The sequence below is a fragment of the Suricata suricatta genome, chromosome 4 (assembly GCF_006229205.1).
Source record: "Suricata suricatta isolate VVHF042 chromosome 4, meerkat_22Aug2017_6uvM2_HiC, whole genome shotgun sequence".
Lineage (NCBI taxonomy): Eukaryota > Metazoa > Chordata > Mammalia > Carnivora > Herpestidae > Suricata > Suricata suricatta.
In genome coordinates, this window is record NC_043703.1 from 54,889,067 (window position 1) to 54,896,632 (window position 7,566).

Consider the following 7,566-nt stretch of genomic DNA (forward strand, 5'->3'; position numbering starts at 1 on the left):
TCGGATGTAAAGGAAATTCTGAGGAAAAAAAAAAAAAAGGTTGTGGTGCAGATGTGATGTTTTTTTAAATTTTAATGTTTATTTATTTTTGAGAGAGAGAGAGAGAGAGAGAGGGCATGAATAGAGGAGGGACAGAGAGACATATAGAATCAGGCTCCAGGCTCCGAGCTGTCAGCATAGAGCCTGATGCAGGACTCAAACTCATGAACCGTGAGATCATGACCTGAGCTAAAGTTGGCTGAGAGCTTGATGTTGGGCTCAAACTCACAAACCATGAGATCATGACCTGAGCCAAAGCAAGATGCTAACTGAGCCACCCAGGCACTCCTAGATGTGATTTTTAAAATTATACATATCCTATGAAGTTTACAAAAGAAATTTTTCTAATCTCACTCTACAGAGATATCACCATTAAATAAATGTGGTGAATTAATTCTAGTCTAGTTTTTCCATTTCTGTAATTGCATATTGTTAACATAAAGTTATAAAATATATACACAGGGTGCTCCTGAGGGACACACTAAGATGAAAACAGTGCAATGATTATTGAATTTGGTAACAAACATATTATTAGTGACCTTGGCAGTTTGGGTAGAATGGTTGAAATAGAAACTCTATTGGATAAGTAAAGGAGAAAACAGGAAGTGTGAAAATGAAGACAAAAATTAAAGACTCTTCTTTCAAAAATGGTGCTGTGAAATGAGAAAGAATGAAATCTGGCCATTTGTGGCAACCTGGATGAAACTCAAGGGTGTCATGCTAAATGAAATAAGTCAGGCAGAGAAGGACAGATACCATATGTTTTCAATTGTGAGTATAACAGGAGAAACTTAACAAAGAACCATGGGGGAAGGGAAGGGGGGAAAATAGCTAAGGAGAGGGAGGGAGGCAAATCATGAGAGACTCTTGAATAATGAAAACAAACAGGGCTGAAGGGGAAGGGGGGAAGGGGAAGGAGGGTGATGGTCACGGAGGAAAGCACTTGTGGGGATGAGCACTGGGTGTTTTATGAAAACCAACTTGACAATAAACTATAAAAAAATGGTGCTGTGAAAATGAACATAGAAGTGAAAATGGAGATGAATGTGAGGTCAAAGAATTTTTCCCTGCTGTTTATTCATTTATGTTTTAATATAAGGGATACTAGATGCTAGTGGGCGACTTAGAGGTAGCAGAATAGCTTTTGCCATCAGTGTGATGAAACTGTCCCCCACCTGCTGATCCACTTGACAAGAGGCATCAGGATTTCTTGTATTAGTCAGGGAAGGCTGGGTTATGCTGCAATAACAAGCATCACCAAATCTTAGTAACTGAACAGAGTAAAAGTTCACTTTCAATCATGCCAAGTCTAATGTAGATGCCATGAGTAGATCTCCTTCAAACAATCCTCAGGGAGCTGGCATTTTCCACTGTGTGGCTCTTCTGTCATGTCATCCTTTGCTTCCAGACGGCCAGAGAGGAATGTGAGAGGGGAAAGTCAAGGAGGAGGTTTAGGGCTAGACTGGAAGTCATGTACATTGCCTCCACTTGGGTTTCAATACCGCATTGACTTGCCCAGGTGACATGTAGTTTCACTGTGTGCCCGTGAAGAGGAAAGCCAGATATTGGTGGATATGCTACAACCTGCAGACACATCTTCCTTCTTGGTTTTCTTACAGCCCCAAGGTGGATGGAGACCATTGTCTGTTAACTTGGTATAAGATTGTCTACCCGCTACTAAGAAGCCATTTCCTGTTGGATATTGACAAGCTGTCCTGTAGGGCCTTCCATTTTCAGTGGGAAGGCCACGTGCTCTGGTTGGACACTTGTGGAATCCACAATAAGCAGAGTACAGGGGAGACAGTTCAGATCTATAGCCAAGCCCTTTGCCAAAGGCATCTTTATGTGTCTGGCAATAGTACTTGCTCAATAAATGACCTATCGAATGCCTTCATTATTATGTTTCTAATGTTGAAATTTGCTCAAGTGAATGGAACAGAGGGTGAGATCAATGTCATAGGGGGAGGGAGGTGGCACAAGGGGACATGTCTCAAGTGGGCACTTAGGCGCTTGTCTACCTCTGTCAGAGGTGAAAGGACAGCTGTGAGAGGAAAGCTGGGGCACAGGCCCCTGACTCTGGACACTAGGTCCGCTGATCTAAGACTCCAGGCAGCGCTCCCACACCCCAGGTTCCTCTTCAGACTGAAAGAACCTTGCTGACATGTCGGGGGGAGCTGGGACTTTCGTCCTGCACCAGGTCTCAGCTGGTTTCACATCAGCAAACACCACGCATGGAAAGCCTTGGTCACAAGCCTTCTTGGCTCATCTCCAAAAAGACATGAAGTAGAGGATTATACTGTTTTATTTGTCAGCGTCCTTTATAAGCCCGCTTCCTTAAAATGAACATTTAAGGATATCTACCTTTGAATAAATAATTCCCCAACTGGTGTGAAAAGAGGAATGGTGGCTTCCCTTTTCACATCACTGGAAACTAAAAGAGTGCCTTCATGAGTGATGCTGGGAAAGGTGGACTACACACACAACTGGAAAACCTCAGCGCAAAACAAAAACCGTCCCTTCCACTTCCTTTTGACGAGGAGCAGCTCTCCTGGTCCAGAGGATGAAGGATCCAAGCGACTGATGGTAGAAGTTAGACAAATTCCATACTTTGCTCTGTACTTCACAGGCCTCTGGCACGCCTCCAGGCTCCTCCTCTCATGCTGGGGCGGCCCCTCACCCCAGTCATGCTGTCTTCCTGCCTCCATGCTCCCCCTGCCTGGGGTCACTGTGCCCCTAGATTCGGGAGTCTGAGGCCCTGCTGTGGCCTTCCTCTGGCCCTGTTCCTCCCCGCAGGTGATGGAACAAAGGCCCAGGAGACATGTCCTTCAAAGGCCCACCCCTCCTTTCAGATGGTGCTCTGGGGACCCCAGAATTTCCTGTCTTGTGACCCCAGACCACTTACAGAGGACAATCAGGACCTTTCCCTTGGGCCAGTCTTCTGAAGGTGAGCTGTGCTGGAGGACATGGAGCAGCAGCAGCAGAGGGAGAAAGAGAAAAAGGTCAGGTCTCAGCTAACTGTGAGCCATCATGGTCCAGAGCACTAAGGAGTCTCACGTTTGTTTGTTTGCTTGTTTGTTTGTTTTGAGAGAGAGAGAGAGAGAGAGAGAGAGAGAGAGAGAGAGAGAGAGAGTACGAGCAGGGGAGGGGGTAGAGCAAGAGGGAGAGAGAGAGAATCCCAAGCAGGCTTTGACAGTGCAAGCCTGATGCACGGCTTGAACTCACCATGAGATTATGAATGAAGCCAAAACCAAGAGTCAAACACTCAACCGACTACACCACCCAGGCACCCCTTGGAGTCTCAGGTTTGAATCCAACCCTGCCTTCCTGGGTCCCGACGAAGGCATATTCATCATAGTAGGAGGATAAAATGAACCTTCTGTAATTTTTTAGATTTAGCTATATGGTATGTGGGCTTGAGGTTTGTTTTCTGGCCTGGGCTCCTCAAACGTTAGTGGTGGGTTTCCTCTCGTACCTCCTGCCCAGCCTCCTCAGTTTCCAACATACTGCCCATGGCCTTGGTGTCTCCTGTGTTCTTCCCATGGACTGGGATTCGTGGGAGATGCGTGAGGTCCATTTGGGCCAGGGCAGAGTAGGATCCTGTCTTTATCTGAAATGTTGAATTTAGTTCACCATGAATTTTTTTACATTAATCTTTAAAAATATTGCACAAAAATATGATTTCTCTTGAACCTTGAGTTTTCGGGTTCCTTTGAATTTTGTGCCTGAGACAAATTCCTTGTTCTCTTCACTCTAGTTCTTCACCACCTTTTCAAGCATCTTCTCTTTCCCATTTCTTTGATGGCAGCCCCTGTTCAGAGCCTCATCACGTCAGCTGGTCCGCTGACAAGTGCCAGCTCTCATCCATCCTAAACCTGGACTCGGCATTCCATCTTCCTATGTGGAGGTTGAGTTGTGAGACTCTCTCAAAATCCTTCAGGGCTGCCTGAAGGGATCAGTTGGTTAAGCATCTGACTTCAGCTCAGGTCATGATCTCACAGTTCATGAGATTGGGCTCTGCACTGGTGGTGTGAAGCCAGCCTGCTTGGGATTCTCTCTCTCTTCCTCTTTCTGCCCTCGCCTCTTCCCCACACTTGTGCACACATGTTCTCTCTCAAAATACATAGATAATCTTTTTTTTTTTTTTTTTTTAAAGAGGGTGGGTGTGCCTACATGGCTCAGTTGGTTAAGCGTCTAACTTCAGCTCAGGTCATGATCTCACAGTCTGTGAGTTCGAGCCTCACATCGGGCTCTATGCTGACAGCTCAGACCCTGGAGCTCTTTCAGATTCTGTTGTCTCTCTCTCTCTCTGTCTCTTCCCCACTCATGTTCTGTCTCCCCAAAATTAATAAATGTTTAAAAAAAACTTTCAAAGCTTCCCTGCCTCCTGTAGAATCCAAAGCCCTTCATGCTCACGGGCCTCATGTTCACTGGGCTCCATATTCTGGGTCCCGCTAGCCTTTCTGGCTTCATCCTCAGCTCAATCCCTCAGTTCTATGCTCATCCAGCGGCCCTTCCCCAGAGAAGCCTGTGGGCTGCTCTTCCTCTCCTGGGGCCCCTTCCCTCCCTCCCCCTCACTATGGAGTCTGGCTGACCCTTCCCAGATCAGTCTCCATGAGCACTGGTGGTGTCCCAAGTGGGTCCTGCCACTCTTGCAGTATTTAGACTACACCTGCTCTCTGACTGCTTTTTACCTATGGCCCTGCCCCTGCTGGCCTCCCTGGGGGTGACTGTGGGCACTTTGATGGGTGAGCCTGCGCTTTGTTCCTCACCCCCAGGGCTGGGGACAGTACCGCTAACTTCCTCTTCAGCATGTCCTCAGCCTCTAGCTCCAGTTCATACTTTGACAAATGTTCCACTTATCTCCTTCACAGCCTTTGCAATGGATCTTTCCCCACAGCAACCTGGATCTTCGCCACTGCCTGGTGGATATCCCAGAGATGCCTCAGGCTTGAGTTGAAGTTGGAGCCCTGTTCTAGACTGACGCTCTTACCATCTTGGGCAAAGGGCTGCTTTGTGCACAAAGTTCTTCCTTATGACATCATAATACCTGTTATGTCCCAGTCTCTCTCATCCTCTGAGGTCCTCCACGGGGACCTGGGATGGGGCAGGGCTGCTAGAGCCTGTCCCGTTATCCGCAGATGTCCATGAGTGTGGCCAGCAGTGAGCTCCAATCCCCCACCAGCCCAGTGCAGGCAAGGGGGAAAAGGAGGGGCTCATAATCAAAGCCTCACTCGAGATTTGCCTGAAGGTATATTCCAATTTATGTTAAATCTGAAAATCAAGATGGATTCATTTGTTTTTTAACGTGAGGTAATAGCCACTGTCCATCACCCACCCCACAATGATTCAGACCAGCACCTTGCAAAGGGTGGCCATTCTCTCCAAAGCTCCAGAGTGGACAGAGGAGGCGGAGCTAGTGCTCATTTGCCATTGCTCTGTTTGGGGATCTCTGTCCCCAGACACCCACTGACCTATATAGATGGTACCGTTTCCATGCGATTGTTGTCTTCAGAGTTCGTTATTTGTGTCTTGATGCCTGAAGGTCAGACATCCAGAACTGGATGGCACCAGGAAGCATGCCACTTAATCCCCATTTCGCCCTCCTATGCACTGGCTTCCTAGGGCAGCGATAACCAATGACTGTAAATGGAGTGGGTTAAAACAACAGACGTTTATTCTCTCACAGTTCTGGAGGCCAGAAGTTCAGAGTCAAGGTGTGGGGTGGGCTGGTTCCTTTGTGAGGCTGCGAAGGAGAATGCTCCATGCCTCCCTGCTCATGTCTGCCGGTCACCAGCAATGCTTGGGGCTCCTTGGCTTACAGACAGGTGGCCCTGTGTTTCCGTCATGTGACATTCTCCCTGTGATTTCTGTGTCTCCATCTCTGCCCAAACTTCCTTTTTCTTAGAAGAACGCCAGTTATTAGATGAGGGTCCACCCTAATCTGGGTTGACCTCATCTTAATCACATTGCCAAAGACCTATTTCCAAATAAGATAACATTCACAGGTACTGGACTGAGAACTGACGTCAACATGGTTTTTTGCCGGGGGTGGGGGGAAGGGAGGGGGATACAATTCACTGCACAACAATGGGTATTGTTCTAATCCTCATACTAAACTGAGATGCAGAATAACTTACACAAAGATACACAGAAAATAGATGGTATAACTCAGTATTTAATCTGTCTAGATCTAACTATTACCATTTAATAATTGCTTGTACCAGGCCCTCTGCTGGGCGCTGCATTCTCATTTCTAGTCCTCATATCAACTGTATATATTTATTATCCCCCATTTCACAGAGGCGCACATCACTGAAGTATCTCTAGCTGAGTCACAGGAATAAAACAGCAGATCTGGGAATCGATCCAATAATTCTCACCCAAGCCAACCCACTAGAACATCTCTGTGATAACTCACCCCTCCTCACTCCATGTTCCCTGGTGTAACTCCCTGACTGCACTGAGAGCCATGACTGTAAAAGACATGTTACTAGAATTTTTCAAGCGAACAGTGCAAAGGCCAAAGAAATCGCCAGGATCACAGCACTGCCCCTCGATGCCACTCGGCGGGTGACAGTCTGATGAGAAAGAGCAAGTCTTCATCTGCCTTCTGGCAGGCAGGGAGGAGTTACATGGAAAAACCAGGACAATAAATCCCATTGAAGAGCAATATATGTCACAGCGAATCACTTCCCTGCAGGGCGCTGCACATGCGCAGAGGCTACTTCTTTGTTCTAACAGGTACCTTGCTGGGAAACACGGCTCAGCCACGTCCACAGAATGGTTATTTATATTGCCTCACTCTGCCTCAGAATAAAAAATCAAAAGCATCACTTCCTGTGCTGTGCCCTCTTCCTCAACATCAAAGATGTGTCTCCCACCCGTACACATACCAGTGCCTTACAAACACAGCAGCCCAAACACAGAGCCCTTCAAGCAATGCACAAGCCACAGAAATTTCCTCAAATCGGCGCAAGAGACTGAGGGAGAAGGCTCTCAGCCCCATGCCATGAACTAAGGCTTGGCCAGCATGTACCAGTTAGAATTGGTTTTGCTTGTATTATCTCCAGAAGTTACCACACAGGTAGGGGCTAGGATCACAGGCTTTGGAGCCAACCCCAGCTCTCCCGTGTACTACCTGTGGGCTGCTTCTCTTCACTCAGCCCGTTTTCCTACTTATGGAATGAAGATATTGACATGACTCTCATAGACAGGTGATATTAATGTGCCACTCTGGGGGGCGCCTGGGTGGCTCAGTCGGTTAAGCGGCTGGCTTCGGCTCAGGTCATGATCTCACGGCTCAGGTCATGATCTCCCGCATCGGGCTCTGTGCTGACAGCTAGCTCAGAGCCTGAAGCCTGCTTCCAATTCTGTGTCTCCCTCTCTCTCTGACCCTCCTCTGCTCGCACTGACTCTCTCTGTCTCTCAAAAAAATAAATAAAAGACTTAAAAAACAAAAAAACCAAAAAACCATACCACTCTGATCCTTGATTCTGGAGAGGGAATAAAAGCTATGGACAAGAATAA

The 7,566-nt window shown here is 47.2% G+C and overlaps 1 long non-coding RNA gene across 1 annotated transcript; it reads right to left on the minus strand.

Annotated features, from left to right (window-relative positions):
• Positions 1-1,010: 1,010 nt before the first annotated feature.
• Positions 1,011-7,348, minus strand: LOC115289489. Its single transcript, XR_003907656.1, has 3 exons — positions 4,830-7,348; positions 2,942-2,993; positions 1,011-1,278 (listed from the first exon to the last, which is right to left on the minus strand). It is a non-coding gene; the product is annotated as an uncharacterized LOC115289489 (long non-coding RNA).
• Between the last annotated feature and the right edge of the window lie 218 nt (positions 7,349-7,566).